This window comes from Oenanthe melanoleuca, chromosome 9 (genome assembly GCF_029582105.1).
Source record: "Oenanthe melanoleuca isolate GR-GAL-2019-014 chromosome 9, OMel1.0, whole genome shotgun sequence".
Classification (NCBI taxonomy): domain Eukaryota; kingdom Metazoa; phylum Chordata; class Aves; order Passeriformes; family Muscicapidae; genus Oenanthe; species Oenanthe melanoleuca.
In genome coordinates this window covers 1,145,526-1,166,583 of record NC_079343.1, presented here as the reverse complement: position 1 = coordinate 1,166,583, position 21,058 = coordinate 1,145,526, and the positions used below count along the sequence as shown (strand labels likewise).

Here is a 21,058-nt window from a genome sequence, read left to right as displayed (position 1 = left end):
CTCAATACCATGCATCAACTTTAGGATTTGCTGACATCCCCATTAAGCAGTATATTTGCATATCTACTACTCCTTTCCTTTGACAAAAAGGGCAGACTTTCATCACATTTACTGTGGTTCCAGGCTAATGCTGCTCTTCAGACATTGCTGTGGTTCACACCCTGTTCAAATCTCAGTCAGAATCAAAGTCCCCTTCTGGAAGACGCTGTGCCAATTAAATTCTTGTCCCCATCGCATCAATAATCCACTCCAACTAGAGCAGCAACCTAACAAACACCATGTACTTGTACTAGGAGTTGGATGTATTAGTACTGAAATAAGAGTCCAAGTCACAGGAGAACCATGGCAGAGATGTAATTGAAATCAAGTAAGTCCTTTATATACTGAAGATTTTCATACAATTAAAGAAACTAAGCAGAAGCATAAAAGTACATCTAATAAGGTCAAGCACAAAAACTGTACTAAGATACAAAAGCTCCAAAGAATAAGGAGGATAGGAAGCAAAACCAAGAAAAATGACAAGTACTAGACATCCTCACCACTTCATCTTGACTCTCTAAGCTTCAGTTACAATAAATTGCAGATGTTATTTAACAGCGAATTGCCTCTGTTTCAGGACAGGATGCTAGAACAGCAATGTAGTTTGGTTTTACTTTTTAAAAGTCAGCTCTACTTTAAAAAAAAAAAATCTATACAAGGAAATCTCTGCCCATCTCTAACTATTCTACCTATAAGAAAAATCAAGTGTTAAGAATCACTACAGTATGCTCAAAAACAGGTGGAAGCAAAACTAAAGTCTTTCCCAGACATTTTGGCATACAGATGAGGTTTCTTTCCCAGCATCAAATACTGTCAGGATCAGCACTGGTACTGCTTGTACTGAACTTCTGCAGCCTCCTCACTCCATCTGCAGAATCTCCTCATTTTCTTCTCCCAAGAAATGCTTTCTGTGTATTTCAGTCCACTCATGTAAACAGCATGTTGAGTCACTACTCCTTCAGCATCCTCAATAAAATTTTCCATCCTATTGGCAGAAAACAAAGGAAAAATGAAAACCATATTCCATGGTTATATATGTTGAGGAAGGTGAATTTAGCCTCACTTCTGATTGTGTTCTACAAGCAAAGTTGCCTAAATCAGACTACTAAAAAACATCAGAGAACTCGTAAGGCTCCTCTAGGACTACCACAGTACTTCAGCAGCAGATCACCAGTAGCTGAGAATACCTGTACAAAAAATCCTTGACCTTACAAAAGCTTTCACACACACGAATTCTCATAACCTCCCTTTCACATGTGGATAAGCAGGAAAAACATGCACTTTAGAACCACTGCCTGGGCAGCTCACACGAAACTCAGTACACTGCTGCCGTCCCTTGGTAACTCCTCAACAGGGCAGAGGACCAAGCAAGCGGTGCAAACCCAGGGCAGGCATTCAGACAAAGACCCATCTACACCTGAAGGCACCCCCAGAAATCCAAAGCAGAGGCACAGCAGGCTGCCCAGGTGCCAGCACTGGCAGCAGGCAGCGTACGAGCAGGCTGCACAAGCGTGCCTGGGGATGTGCTAAGCCACTTAGCAGAGCAGCAATCTCGGCATGGACACCCGGGCATGTGCAGCCCCATGTGCTCGCTGCCTGCCTACTACACATGGCTGCTGGCTCCCGGCAGCACGGACAGAGCTGCTCACAGGGGCACTGCAAACATCTCCACTCGCCTTACACAACTCCAACCATCCCACCTCCTGCATTCTGGCCTTCTCTGCCATGCTATTTCACTAAAGCAGCCTGGGGCCGCAAGAAACCCCAGTGACAGATAGCAAAACTATCACCCTCTGAAGTGTGGTTTGGACTGCTACCTTCTCTTTTCCCATGTCCTTTAAACATACTTCACAGAAAAAAGTCATCCTCTCACAAAAAAAGCTCTGTCAGAAGTCAGAGTTCTACAAGCAAAGGCAATGTAGCTTTGGTTCTACTTTTAAAAAGTCAGTTCTACTTTAAAGAAGCCTTTACTAACCAACAACAACCAACAATGTTCCAGTCTGACCCCACAGCAGGGGTTAAGGGAGCAGTTAAAGCAGGAAAGCAGACACTTTTTACACAGGACACAATACAGCAGCAGCATTACTTTCAAGACCAACACTTTCTGCATCCGACTTCCTCCATAACCAAAAGAACAAGTAAAAACCCTTCTTAGTAATACAACAATATCACAAAGAATAATACAGGTATTAATTGACTCCTTTGCTGTTCAGTGCTTGACAAGCTAAGTTAACATAAGGAATATTTAAGCAGTTTAAAACCTGCACTACAAGGATATAACTGAGTGTGGAAAGTATGAATGCAGTAAGACAATCCAGTTAAAAATCTCAATAATTCACCATCCTTATAGAGGAATTCTAGGCCATGCAATCAAAACTGGAGACAAAAATTCCTTTTCAGAAACACCTGATTACCTAGTAATTAAGATGTGGTAACGTTATGAGTATAATATAGTGTCTACAGGACACTCATGCCAGCTGTTGCATAAGGCCTTGCTAAGAACATGACGTTCCTTTTAGCATAGGCCAACCATAGCAACCCTATGGAAAACACTGCAGCTGATCTAGACTAGTGATAATTTACTTGTTCTACTGGCTACTGGTAATCTTCTTGCTTTTAAACTACAACAAATATACCTCATCCCATGGTAACTAGCTCATTTCCTTATTCTTTGAGGGGTGAAAAAAAGATTTTCTGCAGTAAAGCACATTCTAATACTCTAAAGATGTTAGAGAAATGAGGGCGTGGCAAGAACCCAGGAAAAAGAAAACTGTTTAACAGTCTGTATCTAAGCCAAGCACTTCCTGGTCATAATAAACGTCTGAAGCAGAAGAAGCATCCAGAACTCTACTGCCAATCACTTCCCCACTTCACTCTATTCTCATACTTTGAGACCAAACTCCATCAACATCTCAATTTACTAAAAAAGCTCATTACTGTAAGAGTGTACTGTTTGGGGAGAGGTTCAAGTAAGTTTATCAAGTAAACCGTGTTGTTACATACTTTAATCTTATGACTGGAGGAAGAAAAAGTGGAGAAGGTATTATGCCAAGAATATGCTGCCTCTTTAATGTCCCTCTGTGGAAATCCAAAATGAGTAACAGTAAATGGTAAAAATGAAGATGACTTAGATTTTCACAGACAGAATTTGTTTGCTGAAACAAATATAGAAGTCTATAACAAGTCCCACCAATGGAAAAATAAACAAAAATTCCAGCAAAACCACGCAGCCTTTGAATAAATGAAACCAGAAACACTTGCCAAATCTGAAGATGTGCACAAAAGCCAAAAACCTGATTTCCATGCCTTTGCCTTCTGAACTACATCAAGACAAACCACTTCTTCACAGGATAGACCATACTCCTTCACTGCAGCATTTGACATTTATGACACCCAACTAAAATATCTTACTTCTACCTTGAAATACACACTTGAAATGGTCAAAATCTCACCAAAACATGAAGGGTATTACTTTTTTCCTTCTACTCCAGGCCAAAGGCCATCTCTTTTCTTCTATGTGCTACTAGTGAGGTAAGTAATTTCCACAGTCCAGAATCAGGACTCCAGACCTCAGGACAATGTTGTCATTACAAGACTAACATCTAGCTTTGCATGGAGCTAGGACACTCCAGTCCTCCAGTGAAACTTTCTCACTTTGCAGAAACAATGTAAGTTTCAGAGACAAAGGTAAAACAGAAACATCACAAAAGCACTCAAACACGCACAAGCGTAAGCTAGAAGGAACTTGATGTGACAGTGCAACAATGCGGGCACTCTACCTAACACCAGTCAACTGTGGCTGAAACAATACTGGCAACTTGGAAGGGCTTCTCACCATACTAATCAGGTTTTCACTCTACTTTTGACTTGAGAGACACTCTTACTGCTAGAATCATTGGAGAATTTCCACTTCTTTCCCTTTACTTGTGATAGCTATTCAAACTTGAGTGTCCAAGACAATACATCTCAGAGTCTTGCATTTGGAAAAGAAAGATGTAAGCTTTGGAGAAAGACTCCTTGTCAGAGAATGGACTGACAGGATGAGAGACAATGGTTTGAAACCACAAGAGGGTAGATTTAGATTTGACATACAGATGAAACAGTCTGACTTAAGGATCTCAGAGGTCTTTTCCATACTTAATGATTCTGTTTCTCTGCATTGATCAGACTCAATTCACTGTCTCAGCCAAGTTACTTTCTCACTGGAGTCCACTCGCAAAGCACTGCAGTTTCCCAAGTACCCGAGACCTCATACCGATCTCCTGGGAGGCCTTTCTAAGCTCCTACGGTACACACAGAAATGCCGTCGCTTATCCTACCCTATTATGAAAAGTCAATGTAAAGCATCAGCCTGACTGTTACCATGCTACTCATCTATTTGCATGAAACTACTTACATAAAGCGTTTTGTAATCATGCCTGTAACAGTACGCACCTATTGTGAACAGCAGCACAACCACACCGTCTCAAGGAACAGACTGTCCTTACAACTACCGGCAAGACAAAAATAGGCACCTGTTGCCCATTCTACCTGTAGCTCACGCATCTCGGCGGCGCTGAGATTCTGTTACTCACTGCCACACAATTCCTCCCGCCCGGCCGGTGGGACGCAGCCCGTCCCGCGGGACGCGCGTGCCGGCTTTCCCAGCTCGCCGCCCGGCGCTGCCCCGCCGCACAGACACGGCCGCAGCCCGCGGCCAGCAGGGACGCCAGAGCGGAGCCCCGCCGGGAACCGGGCCCGGTCCGGCCCCGCCGCCACCGCTGCCCACCGCCCGCCGCCTCCGCTGCGGGCCGGGCCAGCGCCGCCCCCTCCGCGGCCGCCCCTCGGAGAGCCCAGCTCCCGTCCCGGCCCCGCCGGGGGCCGGTGTGTCTGCGCCCCCACTCCCGGGCGCTGTCCCGGTCCGCGCTCAGCCCCGCACCCCGCCCCGGGCAGCGACTCACAGCCGGCCGCGCTTCCCCGGCTGCGGTTTCACGGGCGGGGGGGGGGGCGTGTCACGGCCGCCGCTCCGAGGGAGCCCCACGCGCCCCATCCCCGGCGGGCCGGGGGCGGTCAGCGGGACGGACCTCGCGGCACCGATCGTCCCGGTAACGGGAGAGCACCGGCGCGAGCGTTACGTAACCTCGGCCCGGCGGGCGGGGGAAGAGAGAGAGCCCCTGTGCCCCCCGCGGCCGCCGCCGGCCGCCCCCTCCCGCCGCTCCCCAGGGCCCCCCAGCCCCTTCTGACCGCGAGGAGCGCGCCCGGCGGGCCCCCACTCACCGCGCGCGGCGCGTCCCGCCGGCCCGGCGCGTCCAGGCTCGGGCTTCATACGGGCAGAAACGTGACCGGCCGCCGCGCGCCCGCCCCGCCCGCGCTCCCATTGGCCGCGGCCGCGTGACGCCAGCGGGACGCGCGGGCGGGGGCGGGGCGCCCGCCGCTCCTATTGGCCGCGGGCGCCGCCGCTCACTTTACATAAGCCTCACGTGTGGCACCATGTTTCCACCGACCGCCGCGGCCGCCTCCCGCGCCTGCCCCGCCGCCGGCCCGCCCCTCCCCTCCCCCGCGCCGCTGCCGCCGCCGCGCACTCACCGCCGGGCCCCGCGCCGCTTCCCGCCGAAGCCGCGGCAGCTCCGTTCGCCGCCGCCCGCGCCCGCCACCGCTACAGGACCGCGGGGCCGGGAGGATGGATGTGGGGGGGGCAGGGGTCACGTGATGGCCACAGGGAGAGCTGCCCCGCCCCCGTCCGCTCGGAGCCGCGCGTGACGTGTCGTGCGCGCGCGCGGGCCCGGGCCGTTGGCGGCGGGGGCGCGCGCTGGGCCTGGCCGGGCCCCTCAGCGCCGCCCGGGCCGTGCCGAGCCGTGAGGGCGGCGGGAGGGCCCCGCTAAGGCACCGCGCCCGGCACCGCAGAGCCCCGCTCCGGGACAGCGCCCGGCACCCTGCCGGCCTCGGCCGCCTTACATAAGGCAGCAGCAACCGTATCCCGTTTCCTGGTGCTGCCGCCCGCGCTCGGTGCACGCCCTGAAGTTTCGAAACTGCCCCAGAGTATTGTTCGGGAGGCGCCGGGTCACAAAGCAAAGGGCAGCGCACGAGAGTGCAGGGCTTCAGCGTTCTCCCGCACCGGCCGGCACATCAGTCTGAATTACTGTAACAGTGATTAAACTAAGAATTTAAACGTATGTGCTGTTCCAGGGAACAATAATTTCCCCATGCGGTAACATGTTACCATACCATTGCTTTCCATTCCAACTGCTTAAAAAAGTCTTTCATATTTATTATGAAGAATATTTCTCCCTTTTGTTCAAGCAGAACATTCAGAGACCATTGACGTTTCCCATCGTACAGTAAGAAAGAATTTAATGAACTCTTGTGCATCGGTCGCACAGGTTTTCACTCGGTCCCCTGCGCCGTCCATCCCACGCTGGCGAGAGAACCCGAGCTCTGAGTTGCTGCAGTTCGGTGAGTAACCCAAAAACCCATTGCTGAGCACTTCAGCTCTGGTCCCGTCTCCACACCTTCCAAGGCTAATCAGAGCAATCAGTAGCTGAGAAATTAATGTTACTTTATCCACATTCGGAGCTTCCTCTGTCTCCACTGTGGTGCATAGCTTTGCAAAGACGGAGCAAAGGAGCCAATGCCACATCCAGGCTGATAGCAATTTACACTCACTGCATACAGGCAGTTGCTCCATAGGATGAAACAGGACAGAGCCATCAAGGCTTCCACTGTTTATCTGCAAAATGAGGTTAATGCCACTTCCCTCCATCACTGTGGTGTTAAGGATAAGTCCATTAGGTACATAGATATTTATGCTCTGACTGTTACAGAAACAGCCTCTGAGTAAAGGACTGTAGAGTATTTAACTGCTGGAGAGGAGAGGGGGTGGGTGGCGGAAGCATTAGGACCAGATTCTGCAACTGGATTTGTTGCAATGCACAAGTCAGCTTACCAGGATACCATTCTTAGTTTGTGCTCCTCTGAGGAGTCTAATTTTAACAATAATCCTAATTAGTCTTTGTGTAGTTTGGTCAACTCCTCATTGGTAGGCCTTCACATCCAGAATTTCATCGTCTTTTTGTAAGTCCTCTGCTTTAGGCCTAAAGGGATGTAGAATAATATCCTTGGTTTCCATGGGATGTTGTTTTTTGTGCTATGTGCCAAAATTATCTATCCCTGGCTGTATTCTCTTACCACAGACTCAAACTAAGGCACTTTAACCAAAGCAAAACCTCAAGATCCACGTTGTTCCCCACCCCATCAGATTACAAATATGAGAAGGATGGCAAACCATGGCGCTGTGTTAGAGCTAAATGAGTTTCCAGGACACACATTCTCCACTGCAGCAGGGCATGCCAGTCCTGGCAGAAGAGTTACCACTGCCATCACAAATAGCCAGTACCTTTCCCACCCAGGTAACTACCAGAGGTATTGCTTGAGTTCTGCTTATTTTAAAGGGATAATAATCAGTTGTTTCAGTCAAGCTTATGGGAATAATTTTTAAGTTCTATTCATACCACCTTTTAGTAGGTACAGCTTTATATTTAATGTATCAAAACCCAGAGTAAGCTATGTTACTCAATATGTGATTATGCACACTGAAAGAGTTCAGTCCAAATTCTGCAACTTCCAGAAAATTGGCGCAAGACAAACCATGTATGTAGATACAAATTATCTCAGACACCTCCAATTTGAAATAACAAGAGCCTAGCCATGGGGCTTCTAAAGGAGTAAATATTGCTACTGACTCAATGGCTCTTCTACTAAGGAATAAAGCAAAATAAAGTTGTTGCAAAATTTTATGGGTTCTACATGTTTGTTTTTAAGGTCACACTGCCTGGTAAGCAGCTATAACATAAGAGTTTTTATAGCAGCAGGAATAAAATACATATATGCACACACAAATGGTTCTAAAGGACACAAAGATTGTAAGAAAAGCACTTAAATAGTCGTGGTTTTTTCCCAGCTTTGTTTATTTTGTGTGTGTGTATGTTCAGTTGTAACTCTTTGTTCTTGCCATGCTCCAATCATTCCTATATTCAGCGAGCCCTTTCTGTGTATGCCTCACACACCAGGTCCCACAGGGTCAGGAGTTTTCACACTTTTATAAGTTTTGGTCCATTTTCTTATTGGGGCCATTGTCCAATTCCAGCTCCAGGTTCTGCACACCCATCCTCCCAGATTCTCTCCTCAATTCGCTGCTGTTTGCACTTTTTGGACTGAAGCTGCAGCAGTGTCCTTGGTTCTGGGGCTGGAAAAGGATTGTTTTGTGTGACTAAGCTGTGAGGAGAACTTGCTGACACTTTATATGAAGTTCAGAGTTACTAATGCAGTACAGAATCTGGACAATATGAAAGCCAAGCCTTAAGGCATCGGCGGCACTGCCCCAAGGCTGCCCTGCCCAGGCGAGCTGGGGCACAGCTTCGAGCGCTGCCCGGCTCCCTCGTGCGGCCCCGCCAGGAAAATGCTGCTCTGCCTGGGGCTTTTTAATGGGATCCCGCTGCTTCTCACACTTGGATTTTTAGCCACACACGTAAATGCCAAACCTTTTCCCAGCATACATAAAAAGTAGAATTTTTGCTTCACTAAAGAAATTCAATCAGTTCTGATAAGCAGCAGTGTATTGACAGTATCTACATTTTTAAAGGGGGAAAAAAAAAATCAAGTCTTTCAATATGGAAAAATCATAATTTGAAACCACTTGAAAAACTACCTGAGGACTGCTTACTTGGATTTGCTGAGGAAATAAGTCTCCTTTTTTTGAATAACTGTGCTTCCCTATCCACTTGTAGAAGTTGCCTGTTCCAAGATACTCCACAGCATTGATGGAACTGTATATTATTATTAAAAAAAAAAAAAAAAAAAAAAAAAATCAATGCTTTACAGCTGGAGCCCACGTCTAATTCTTCATTTCCTAGGTCTAATTACTCACCGTTTACAGTGACGCTGACAGTCATTGATTCTTGCAAAGATCCGGAAAGGCTTTTTTTGCTAATGAGCAAAAGTCGTCACTCTTACTCTCTGTACAGACAAAGGAGGAGGAAAGGAAAAAACCCACTTTCCTCATTACCAGTAAGTATATAGACAGGTTTTCTAAAAGCATTGGAGAGTGTAGGAACAAACTGTAACAAATAGACAGCAATATCATACAGTTTTGAAAATACTTTGATTAAAGTGTAAAGGAATGTAAAAAACACGATAAAGAACTTCAACTCAAGCAGCAATTTTCTGAAATGTGCTGCAGTTCAAAAGTCCTTTCCACAAGTGTCTGCTTGTCATCAGACAGAAAATCCTTTGCTAACAACTTCTGGGGAATGTAGTTTTTCATTTTGTCCCTATTCTTACTGTTTTCTAACTATTCTTATTAAATTCAGTTTCTGTTGTCAAATGCAGTGTAATTTTATATTCCAAATATCTTGAAAAGTGACACATGAAGGAGCCCTGAATTGTTAATTTAGAAGGATACAAATGGAAGGGTTGTATCTTCCCATTGTATCTCCAAGTGGTTATCCCCAAGCCCATGAGCATGATTCTAGAAGCAAACAACTCAGAGCACTCCAGTTCTGAGATCCTGCTGTTTAGTGTGTGTTAGCAACTCATTTTCTGCAGTCAGCCTCACAGAAGACTGAATGAAGAGAACTTGAAATTGAGTTCACAGTGCTGAAAAGGAGTTTAAAGCTTCCTGCATAACTCAGAGAGTGATAGTTTGTGATTTCATGGTCACCTAAGGTGATCAAAGACCTTACACATCCACCAAAAGGAACAGTCCTACCACCTCCTCTGAGTTAAAAATCAGTGGTTATGCAACTGTACTGTTAGTCAGGTTAGGAAATCAATTTGACTGAAAATATCCCGTGAAAGAAGTTTTTGGTTGGATTACATCACAGCTGTGGGAGCACAAAAGCCAAACCAAAACATGATCAAAGAACATATTTTGAGCTGGAGCGAGGATCCAAGACCAAGAGGAACATCAAATTACAGAGTTAGGCACTTAAAATGAAATTTGCATGTCTTTAGATTAGCATAAGAGAGCTAATAAGAGATGCCAAGCAGGAAAGTGCATCCTTGCTCTTGCCTTGTGTGTTGGACTTATACATCCTCCTCTGCCCTGAAAGAAAGTGATTACGTCAGGCTGGGCTTCATCATTCAAAACCATCCAGACATTTCTGCCAAAGACAGCTTGCACAGTGTTTCTGAGCTGATCTAACATTTCACTTTCATCAAGGGGTTGGCACCATTGCAATCGAGTACTCATGGCTGTGTGGTGTTAACTGTTCTTTTTCCCATTCTGCTGCTTTCCTGGCCCCTCAGTGACCCAGTTCACTGAGTTTTTTTCCTGCCTGTAGGCTGCTGAGTCTGATTAGTTGCTGAGAAGGTACGTTCCCACATCCAGTTGTGGCATGGACAGGGCGTTGGAAAGCTCTTTTAAAGGCAATGAGACAGCAGAAAGCATTTCCACAGCTTTTGATACCCGAGGCGCACTGCTTTCTGGATTAAATGTGCCCATATATAGCAGGTGCTCTTGAGACACCCAAATTCCTCAGCAGACACCTGAGCATCCAGGACTATGGCATGGTGTGTATTCCAACCCTTGCCTCCCTGCTGGTTACTAATGCACACTCTTTGTGTTAATTTAAACTCTGCATTTGCTGACCAGAGCCAGCTTATTGCCCTCCATTGCATTTATGATCTGCTTTTGGGCTCACTGCTGCAGAGTGAAATATTACCAATCTTTTATAGAGTGAAAGACATACCTTTTAAAAACAGAGTAAGGGTAGAGAGACAACATCTGGGTACTGGCTTCCCCACCAGTGAGCATTTATGCAATTTTCATTAAATAATCATTACATAAAATGTTGGATTAGGTCTTGGCATGGGATTGGAGCTGGACTCATTCACAGGTAAACTGACAATCACCCTGCAAGGGAGTCATGCTGCTGCTCTCAGCTACTGGGAATCAAGGCACCTTTCTTCCTGACTGGTTTCTTTTAATTTTTAACAAATATGATAGCATTAACAGAAGCATTTGTAGGAAACTGGATGCTAAGTGGCAAAGGAGCTAGAATCTGTTCCAGCACACCAACTGCCCTCCCTGTCACAGTCACAGGCCTAACTCCAGCCAGACACTCAGCCATTCCTTCCACTACAGTGCTAATTATAGACCGGTGATTTGCACTTGGTGAGGAAGGAAGAGCCAAATTTTAAATGGGAAAGAGTGTCTTTCTGTATAATACTGGAGAGTGTCTCTTAATTAAAAACACTTCATTTTCAGATTGAGTTTCCCATTACTCCTCTGTGTCAATTAATTTTCCGGCTTCAGTTCACACTTGAGCTGTTTTGAGCTGCTTGTTGCTGCTACTGAAGCCAGCGGAAGCTTGGGCTTGTTTTCAGGAGAGGGTGTTCAGTGACTGGCTGAGTTTGCCTCAGGAAGGAAACCTGATGTACCTGACCACACTACTGAAAACAAAGCAGGGATTTTAATAAGCAGGCATTGCAGAAGTCCCTTGTACTAAGTCAATTCGAGAGATTTTAGGAAAAAAAGTTTTACAGATGGTGTCAATAAGTAGAAGCTTCTGATAAGCAATCAGAAATTCTTTTGGCTTAATTCTAATAAATTAAAAGGAAAAGAGAGAGCTCACTTTGCACACTGTCATTGAAATATAGAAACGGGGGGTGAAGGATTGATACAAAGTGTGTTTGGATAAATCCCTGTGACATAAACAGCTTTGGCAATTTGCTCAAGAGAGTAACTAAACCAAAGACTGCAGAAATCTTTCCCATATTTGTGGATTATCTGGTATTTAATTGGTATGAGCTTAACTACAGTCCTTTACTAAGTGGAGCTCTAGGGAGAAATTCCTCAGCTACCTTGCTTCCTAAGTGTAAAATTTCATGAAAATTATGTGGCTGGAATATCCTTGGGATTTCTTCCTATCTGTCAGGAGCCAATAAATTTAAAATTACCATGTGAATGGGGAGAGGTAAACAAGCAGACAAAATGAAAACAATCACATGAGCCTTTTTTACACAGAAACCCACTAAAATATAGTACTCATTTCCATAATGAGACATATTCTATCCACTTGTTGCATGTCATACTTCATTAGCAGTAGAAGAACTCTGGAATTCAATGCTTCTGTTGTGTAACTTCACAATAAAAAAAAAAATAAACTAATAGTTTAAGCCAGTGAATAGAAAAAAAAACCACAAAACAAAGCAAACCCTTACATTTCTTAAAGGAGAATGGTTAAAGGACATAAAATGAAAGCAGGAATTAGTGATCCTAAGTCATATCAGCTAATTGTTGTTCCTTAGAGGAAAGGCTGTGCTACAGGAAAGCAAAGGAACTATATTTGAGAAAAATGGAGTAGCTAGAGCAAAACAGAAAGATTAAAGAAATCTTACCTTGCCAAAAAAGCTGAGCTCTGAGATATGCCTTCCATAGGCATTTGTAAAAATGCTGTAGAGCTCATGGTTTCTTTGGGTCTGGATAGGGAACTAAGTGAGCATTGGGGTATCTTTCTTTCTAGAGTGTCTAAAAAGCATATCCAGCCACCTTTCATTCCTTTTATTGATATGGCTAATCTACAATTATCATTTTGTTTCCCCAGCCCTGCTCTCCTACTGTGCATTACCAACCAGCTCTTGTTGGTAACAATGCTGGTAGCTTTTGCTGTCTTCATTTAACACTGAAGGAAGCAGTGCTTAGTGCTTAGTTAGGAGACTAGCTCCTCTCATGCAGTGGTAGAATTCTTGGTCTTTTTGAAGTGGACAGTGCAAGGAAAACTTGGGGCAGCCTTAGACTGCATCTGCATTGCAGTGGCAGGACTGTGAAGCATATTCAAGCCATCTTTAAGCAGTAAAGTACTCCCTGGACAGGCACAGAGCTCTCTGGGTGGAAAGCCCACCCAAGGAACCCTGAATCATTGAGCCTTGCTCCATCTGGGGAGCACACAGCAGTGTGGGCAGGCTGGGCTCCACTGCAGCTCTTGCAGCTGCTGCCCCCCTCACTACTCATGCCCTAAAGTTTGCTGAAGTGTTTCCTTATGTGCTCCACTTATGGCACTGCTAGAAAGATCAGAATTTTCCTCTGCAGAAATACTCTACACCTTCACTGTGTTGGTTTCCCTATATTCCATCTGGGATCCCTATCAAGGGGTACCTAACTCACTTTAAGAGGAGGGTTAAAAGCAGCAGGTGTTTTGACTAAACAGCTTGTATTTAAAGACAGGGCTAATCTACTTCAGTTACCTTTTGGCCTAGTCGTAGTGAATGCTGTCCTACTCTTCAAGGCACTTCAGAAGCAAACAAAAAAGGGAATGTTTTTAAAATGACAGATTTTAGATTTCACTGGAACCTAATAACCAATGAATCAGCTGTTCTTGTCATACACTGACTACTGAGAAAAGATTTCCTCAAGTTCTAAAATTAATTAAAGCACATTATGCCCCTGTCTATAAGCTATAACCTCACTACAAACTTGATCATTAGAACTTGGACTCAGATTCCTCAGAAATAAAAGTCACTGCCCAAGACCAGAAACGTGGCACTTCCCACATCATGAGGCCCTTACACCACAACTCAAATCCTGAGATTTTATACTTGTTGAGAAAGGAAGAGCCAGATTTTAAATGGGAAAGAGTGTCTTTCTGTATCATTCTGGAGAGTGTATCTTAATTAAAAACACTTCAATATCAGATTGAGTTTTCCAATCTTGCAATTCACACTGAATTAATGTCAAATGTCAGTTACAGAAGCCAGATCTATTTGGATGAAGCTTTTCCTTCTTTTTTTTTTTTTTTTTTTTTTTTTTTTTTTTTTTTGGTTGGATTACAGTGCAATGAATTGTACAGGGAGATTATTAACAAAAGGTGCTTGAAAATTGCACTGAGCCCATCCAAGCACAGCCACTGCTACTGAAGTGAATGGATTCCATTGTTTCCAATTTGGGATGCCACAGCAATCCTGCAGTATCAGTCCACTACAATCAAAGTGAAACAATAGGAGAAGACCTAGTCTGGTAATTGTAATTAATTAGTAATTATTAGCAATGGTATTGCTGTTCTTAGTATTGATATGTCCATATCTGCTGCTGGAGGTGATTACAGTGTGAGAGCTGGGACACCACCAGAGAAGATGGAATTGTTGTGGAGCTCTTGTTTCAAACGTGCTCCTGCAGCACATCAAGGGGTGTGTGAGAACACTGTGCAGAGCTCACTGAGGAACTCTTTGTTCTCCCTTCAGTTCTACTTTTCTGACTTTGGAGAAACCAGTTATTAAAAAGGAAGGTAGAGAATGTTCTTAAATGAGTCATGTTTGTTCTGTGGCTGTCAGATTGCATCCATAACTGGTTCAGTAGCTCCATTCAGCTGGTGAGGTCATTCCCATGCAGCACATGACACAGGGAGCCTTTGTACAGCTGCAGGCAACATGCTTCACATTGGCTTCTGACTTTGGAGATCAACAGGTATTTCTCCTGTTGATGAAGAGTTTTCTGATGCTTGCAAGAGCACAGGACAGGCCTAAAACACACAGGAAACTCACAGCCTTTCATTTGAAGACCAAGGTGCGTTTATATTTTATACTAGTTTTTAAACAAGACTTGAAACATTCTATTAATGACAAACAAGACAACATGATCAGACAGCCTGAGCAGTGCCAAAGCAGAGAATGTCAATGTGTAGGAAGCAGCCCTGGAAGCATCAGGATAATGCAAAGGTGGCTTTGACAAAGTGTGCAACTTTTGTGGGTAGACACAAATCATCTGATTATTTTTTTCCTTAGAGGAAGTGTGGAATTTAAGAATTAATGTACTTGAGATGTAATAGCTATTGTAGACAAGAAGGAGAACAATATTTTGTTCAGCACCATGAAACAGAGAATAGGTGGGATGAAGCAGAGAGGAAGAATGAGACAATGACAAACCCACAAAGAAAAGTGCAGTTACGTTTGAAAACACTTGAGCAATTCGAAGCCTCCATCAAGAAACTGATTGACAAGAGATGAAAAAGAATTCTGAAAAACTAGAAAAACTATTAAAATTAATGCCAGTTACAGCAGAATGCCTAACCCAAGGGGTGGACAATGCAGTTTAGTCCCATACAGACAAAATTTGACCAAATTTATTTTGCATTTGAGATTGAGTCTGACCCTCTTAACCTATGTTGGCAGCATTTGTGAAATAAATTCACAAGAGCAGTGAGCAGTGACTGACAGTGCCCCTGCTGTCACAGTGCTGTCACTGACTGCCCCTGTTTGACATTCCCAGGCTGGGCACCACAGGGTGGTCGTGGCTCTGCTCTCTGGGTGCCTCCTGACAGCAGCTGAGTCACTTCAGGGAGCTGCAGCAGGCAGGTGGCTCCACTGCTGGACAGCTGAAACCAGAAAACATGGGGCTTTTTGTTCTTTGGGATTTTTCCAAAAGAAAAAGAATTTCCATTTTATTTTAAAATCAACATTTTAATATAAACATTTCTTATTAAATATTTACTTATTTATCTATGGGAAAATAAAGTTTAAAAGACAATCTGCTTTCTATCATTGCAGCTATATAGTGATGTGCCCACCCTTGTCAGTGTATTTTGAAGGGCTGAGGTGGTGCTGCAAATCTCTACAGAAAGCTCCCAGAGGTTGTACTGAGGACTGCAAAGAGAAAACAATCAGGAGTAGAAGCTGCTAGTTTGAGTGGATTGAATTCTGACTCCTCCCTCGTATCTGGGCCAAAGAGGAGCAGAGAGGTTATGTGCTGAAGAGGTCCTTTTTATGCTTAAGTGCCTTTTGCTTCCTCTCTTTTCCAGGCTTACACCATGATGTGTTGTACAAGGCTGAAGAAGTGTTCAGACTGCACTTAGCTGTGCATTAGTGATCTACTCAAAGACCATTTTTAATCAAGTCCAGACACAGGGATACCTTGTGTTACTGGCATCAGAAGACTTAAATATCCTAGATGAGAGCTGATAAATGTACATATAGGCAAAGGGAAGCCCATAATGGGCACAGCACCACTGCTTATAGAGCCAAGCTTGGCTTTCTCATTCCATCCAGTTTCAAATTCTAGGCTCAGCTGCAGAAGAAGATGTGGGCTGGCTCTTTGTCTGTGGTAAAGACAGGCCTTGAGGATATGTGTGCCTATAGCTATCCAAAGATGCCTTTTTTCCTTAACAAAGACTGTTTTTTTCATCTAGCTGCCAACCCTAGGCATCCCAAAATAATAGTATTTTCAACAGGCATTCAAAGAGAACAGAGATGCCTGAGTAGTCAAGAAATACCTCAGATGGTGAGTGCAGTATGGAAATTTTACATTTGGTATAAAAAATCTCTGGGGGGAGAAAAAGTCACTCAAATTGTGAGACTTTTGAGTAAAACAAAAGACTAAAGTGAAACTGTTAGGTGATAGGTCACCTGGCTGTCACCTGGGTGGGGACTGGATGTATCAATAGGATTTGTTATGTGATAGAGGCAGTAGAATTTGGATCTAATTAATTGGTGAGGATATTGTTTTCTATTGATTGAACAATGATAATTTTGTTGGTCCTAAACAACAGAGGTAAGAAAAATAGATTAAAAAACCCAGCAGGTGTAACAGGATTATTAGGATGACTGCCATGGGGGTTGGAGGGTTAAGGTAGTTGTGAGAAATTCTAGCATGGTAGTAAGATATTTCAGGTTTCTTCAATACAGACACCAAAACGTTTATGCCACCATGTACAGCATTTGGCAAACCTTTACTTGGAGCAGAGAATGGAGAACTGCAATGGTCAGAAGAGATGGAACTGGCAAGTGTGCATGGATGGACTGTCAGGGTGCCTAAGGAGGACATGGGCAGCCAAACTGCAGAAAAACAGCAAACAAAGAGTGAGAACTATGCATTGTGCCCAGATCAGAGGCAGAACAACAAAAAGAGGTTTTGAGCCAGCTCAGAAATGAAGCTCAGATCGAGCTTTCTAGAGGACTGAAGCATGCCAAAAGTGTGTGATTATGAAATGATGACTGATAAGCAGGTAAAAGGATGGCAAAACTAATCCAGACAGTTCCTGGTGATAAAATGGTTGAACTTTGTCACTAGAACTTGTAGGTGTCTCCAGAGTGAGACATTAAAAGGAGATTAAAGTATTCTCTGCCAGGGCAATATGTGCATTGTAATGACTGGTTTACATTCCCAGATCCTCAGTCACTATTAACCCCAGTGTTCCTTGGGCATGACAATTTCAGATACTTCCTTTCTGCATCGTATTCAAAACTTAACTGACTCACTGGACAGTCTGATCTGAGAAAAAGGAATTTCTCTTTGTCTACCTGGGTGTTTGACTCGGACTAGTGAGAATTTTTGGTTTTCTCTCTTCTGTACCTTTCTTAGATCATTAGAAAGGAAGTCTAAAACAACCTGGATTGGTGCAGGGCTGTATGGTGCTGGCAATACCCCTGATCTAGGCAGCTTTTTCAGTGCACTGTCTATATGGATTACTACAGATTATGTCACATTAATGAACTGGATGGTATTGGGGAGCCTTTCCAGCTCCTGCTGTAACTGGACTGTGGAGCAGGTGTTTTCTAGGCTGAGCCAGGGAAGGTGTAAATGATGTTGTATTGTACATTTTCTAGCAAAAAGAACAATCTGCCAGTCATCAGGTAAGTACTAGAAGTCAAATTATCAAACCTCCTAACTACATTCTAGAGAGTAAATCTGCATTGTGGCCAACAGGATGTAGAAACACCAGGCTTTACGTGCCTTTATAAAACAGTCAGCCAACAGCTGTTAAATTGTAATTACACTGTTCAGATGATAAGGGAGGAGACAAGGATGTCATTTCTACAGAATCGTTCTAAAAACTGCCTTAAAAGCATAATAACTCAGTGCCAGGAAACTCCCCTAGTAAAATGTGCTGTTATGGTTACCATGGCGTGGCAAGAGCTTTTGATGATAGCTGCCCAACCACAGGCAGTGCTACAAGGTTATGTTCCCCTAGAGCATAACTCCTGTTAGAAACTTCTGGGAAAGCAAAAAAAGCTGCCTTGGCTCTACAGTACTTACCAATGCCTAGCTCTCTTTCATGTGGAACTCAAGCAGTTTACCAACTTTTCTTCTCAGATTGCAGTTTTGACCATCTTTAGTCACAAAACATTTTTAAAAAATTTTAAAACTGTCAGGAACACTTACAAGCACTCTTTCATTCACTTACCTTACAAAGCCAAGTGTACAGGCAGTCACTTCAAGGATTGTTTTGTCTTTGAACTGTTTTGTATTGACTTTCCAAAGCATGTGCATGTCCCAAGAACTCATCACCCCACATAATAATAATAATAATAATAATAATAATAATAATAATAATAATAATAATAATAATAATAATAATAATATAAAATCCTTAGGAAGCATTCTTTCTGTTCCCTGAACTGCCATGAGTGATGTAAATCTATCTGACCAGAAGGAAAGATAGATTTTTCATATCACCTTACTGATTCTTCCATATTCATCTAAATATCTCCATTATTTTAAACATAACTTAATTTTTGCTTGGTTTTATCATTTGCTGGAAAATTCTGTGTAAGATCAAAAGTCATGAATTGGGATTTTTTTCAATAAAACTGAGCTAATTATGCAACCTTGCTGTAAGAGCTCTACTGGAGCATCAGCCCATTGTGCTCCCTTAATGAGACTCACTTTGGCTCTGATCAGTTTCCTGTGTTCTTTAATATCAAGTTCACATGCACCAGTCAACATAATTCACTTTCTCACTTCATCCTTATCATTATCCTTCTCCATTTCACATAGAGCATAATGTGCAAGGTATGAAATCAGTGATTGCTTTGTCTCCTTTTAGACTCAAAAGTGTCCCCAGTTTTTTGCCAGGTGCACTGGGTTGCCAAGGACAAATCTATAGTTTTGCTAATAAAGACCCTTCATTTAAAAAGGCATCTTGACATTACCTAGGTTTAGGATGTGGAGAGAGGATAATGTGCCTTTTATGTGTTCTGAGATCATTTGCAACAAAATTAGAGAAGTTGTTGAATAATGCCCTAATGCATTGAATGTGTGGAGCTACCTGGGAGTTACTGTGATGCTTATGCAATTTAAAATTTAGGTGTAAAGGCTAGAAAGGGGAGAAAAGCAGCTTCCAACCCTTGTCCCTTCAAAGGGCTTAATTGCTCATTAGGAATAACCATGGCAACAGTTGCCATGCCCCATTAATCCATCACACAAGTGGCAGCACCAGCTGCCTCAAGTTGAGGCAGGAGAGGACCCTGCAGGAAAGCCAGTATTCCCCTCGCTGAAAATCCTTCTTTCTTCATCTAAAACCTGCCCAGCAGACACCAAACTGGGGAACTATCAGTATTTCACAGCATTGAGTTCCCCAAGTTCACTGTGCCCTAATAAAAGGAAAACACACATTAACCATTCAGAAAATCAAGAAACTGGTCAAATGCACTAAATACATTTTCTCATCTGCTCCTAGTCACCATTTGTTAATGTTTGTATATTTTTGTGCAGGGTTCATTACGGCTTATACAACGGAAGTGCTTTTTTTTTTCTTTTCTGTTACGCTGACCATGTAAAAACTCAGTGTGAATTAGAAAATCTTCATTTCTACAAGTCTCTAGTACTTAACACAGAGGGAAAGTGAATGCTGAAGCTGTTTATCTGGCCTTAAACTGTGTGCATTGGGAACAGAATGATACAAACTCAAACTTTTTAAAACAAGATTTATTGGCACAAACATACATGTTACAAATGTCTACGATATTCTTGGAAAATATGTTCACCACTTCAAAAAAATCACTGTTCACAGAAAAGTACAGTAATATCAAACTTTGTAAGTCATCACAATTTCAGCATCAAAATACATGCATTTTATCATTTATAAATGAAATTCCACTGACCTCCAGGTAAAGCACTTTAAGAAATGTCCTGGTCTCCACAACATTATTTTTTCCTCTCCAGATAGTTCCAATAAGGTGCAAATGGATTGTTTTCTGTAGAGGCACAAGTCACAGCTCCTTGCTCAGTACAGCTGAGTCTGTGAGGTGAGAGATGCTGTTTCCAGCACAGACTTTCAGGTCCTTTCTGAGTGTGTTACTACGGAGCTTAACACCACTGTGTGGCCTTTAAAAGAATGCAATTAGAGATTTGGTCTGCAGTTTGGGCTTTTAAAAGGGCAACTGAAAACTTATTTCTGATTATTCCCATTACAGGAAGTAAAGCTTGAAGAATTACAAGGAAAGAGGTAGAAGAAAGGTTTTTATTTTGCACTGCCATTCCATCAGCATTTGAAACAGGCGTGGCATTGCCAAGGATACTTGTGAGGAGTAATCTCAGTAAATCCTCTTCTTTCTTTGGTGCCAGTCTAGTAACTTAGTAGCCACTCAAGATTTTGTCACTGACCTCAGACCATACAGAGCAAGACTCCAGCAGATGTCCCGAATCTGATCCTATTATGCCTATTCCAGTTTCAGTGTCAGAGAAGCAGGATTCACACACACACAGGGGAAAGAATTCACTGATGTCCTCAGCATGAGCACATCTTAGTCCAATGGCAACAAGAAAAAGAAAATTTCTTGATGTCAGTGGAAGTTCTTTAAACAAAGGGGGGTGCACTTAGTTCCATTAGATCTGAATTTTATTCTAATCAGATCAGTGCACAACAGAACAAAAAGGCAAAGCCATAAAGCACATGCACTTACAAAGGTGTTTCCTGCACTTTTATCAGCCTTGGTAGGGCATTGAACATACTCAATGACAGAATTTGTTGTGGAGCCATGGGCCTTGGAGGTTTTTAAGCCTCATCAAGACAAAACCCATGCAACCTGCTCCAACCTCAAAGGCAGACCTGCTTGAGCAGGACATGGCACCAGGCAACCCCAGCGGTCCTTTTCTCCCTAATTCTTTTATCATTCAAAGGAAAGGTTTTTCCTCTTCTGAATTAGAGCATGGCACAGATCCCATGCCAGGCCTGCACCTAGCAAGGACAAATGAGGGTTTTTTTGTTGTATTAAACAGAAAGGAGAAATTTCCCTGTATGCTTAGGCACATGTTGAAGTCACTTCCAGACCA

General features: G+C 43.5%; 1 protein-coding gene and 1 long non-coding RNA gene across 4 annotated transcripts in view; one reads left to right on the top strand and one right to left on the bottom strand.

Moving 5' to 3' along the window:
• The window catches only part of PER2 (period circadian regulator 2), a 46,114-nt gene extending 40,720 nt beyond the window's left edge, over positions 1-5,394 (bottom strand). The window contains exons 1-2 of one of the 3 annotated variants that reach the window (XM_056498258.1): positions 5,296-5,330; positions 540-1,024 (exon numbers count right to left, since the gene is read on the bottom strand). The gene's annotated coding sequence lies outside the window, so the exon portion shown is untranslated. Of the gene's footprint in view, positions 1-539; positions 1,025-4,979; positions 5,139-5,295 lie in introns of those variants that run through there. The other 2 variants (XM_056498259.1, XM_056498255.1) reach the window with 2 other exon arrangements.
• An 818-nt stretch (positions 5,395-6,212) lies between these two features.
• Positions 6,213-20,286, top strand: LOC130256547 (uncharacterized). Its single transcript, XR_008841151.1, has 3 exons — positions 6,213-6,471; positions 7,209-7,424; positions 20,200-20,286. It is a non-coding gene; the product is annotated as an uncharacterized LOC130256547 (long non-coding RNA).
• The last annotated feature ends 772 nt before the right edge of the window (positions 20,287-21,058 follow it).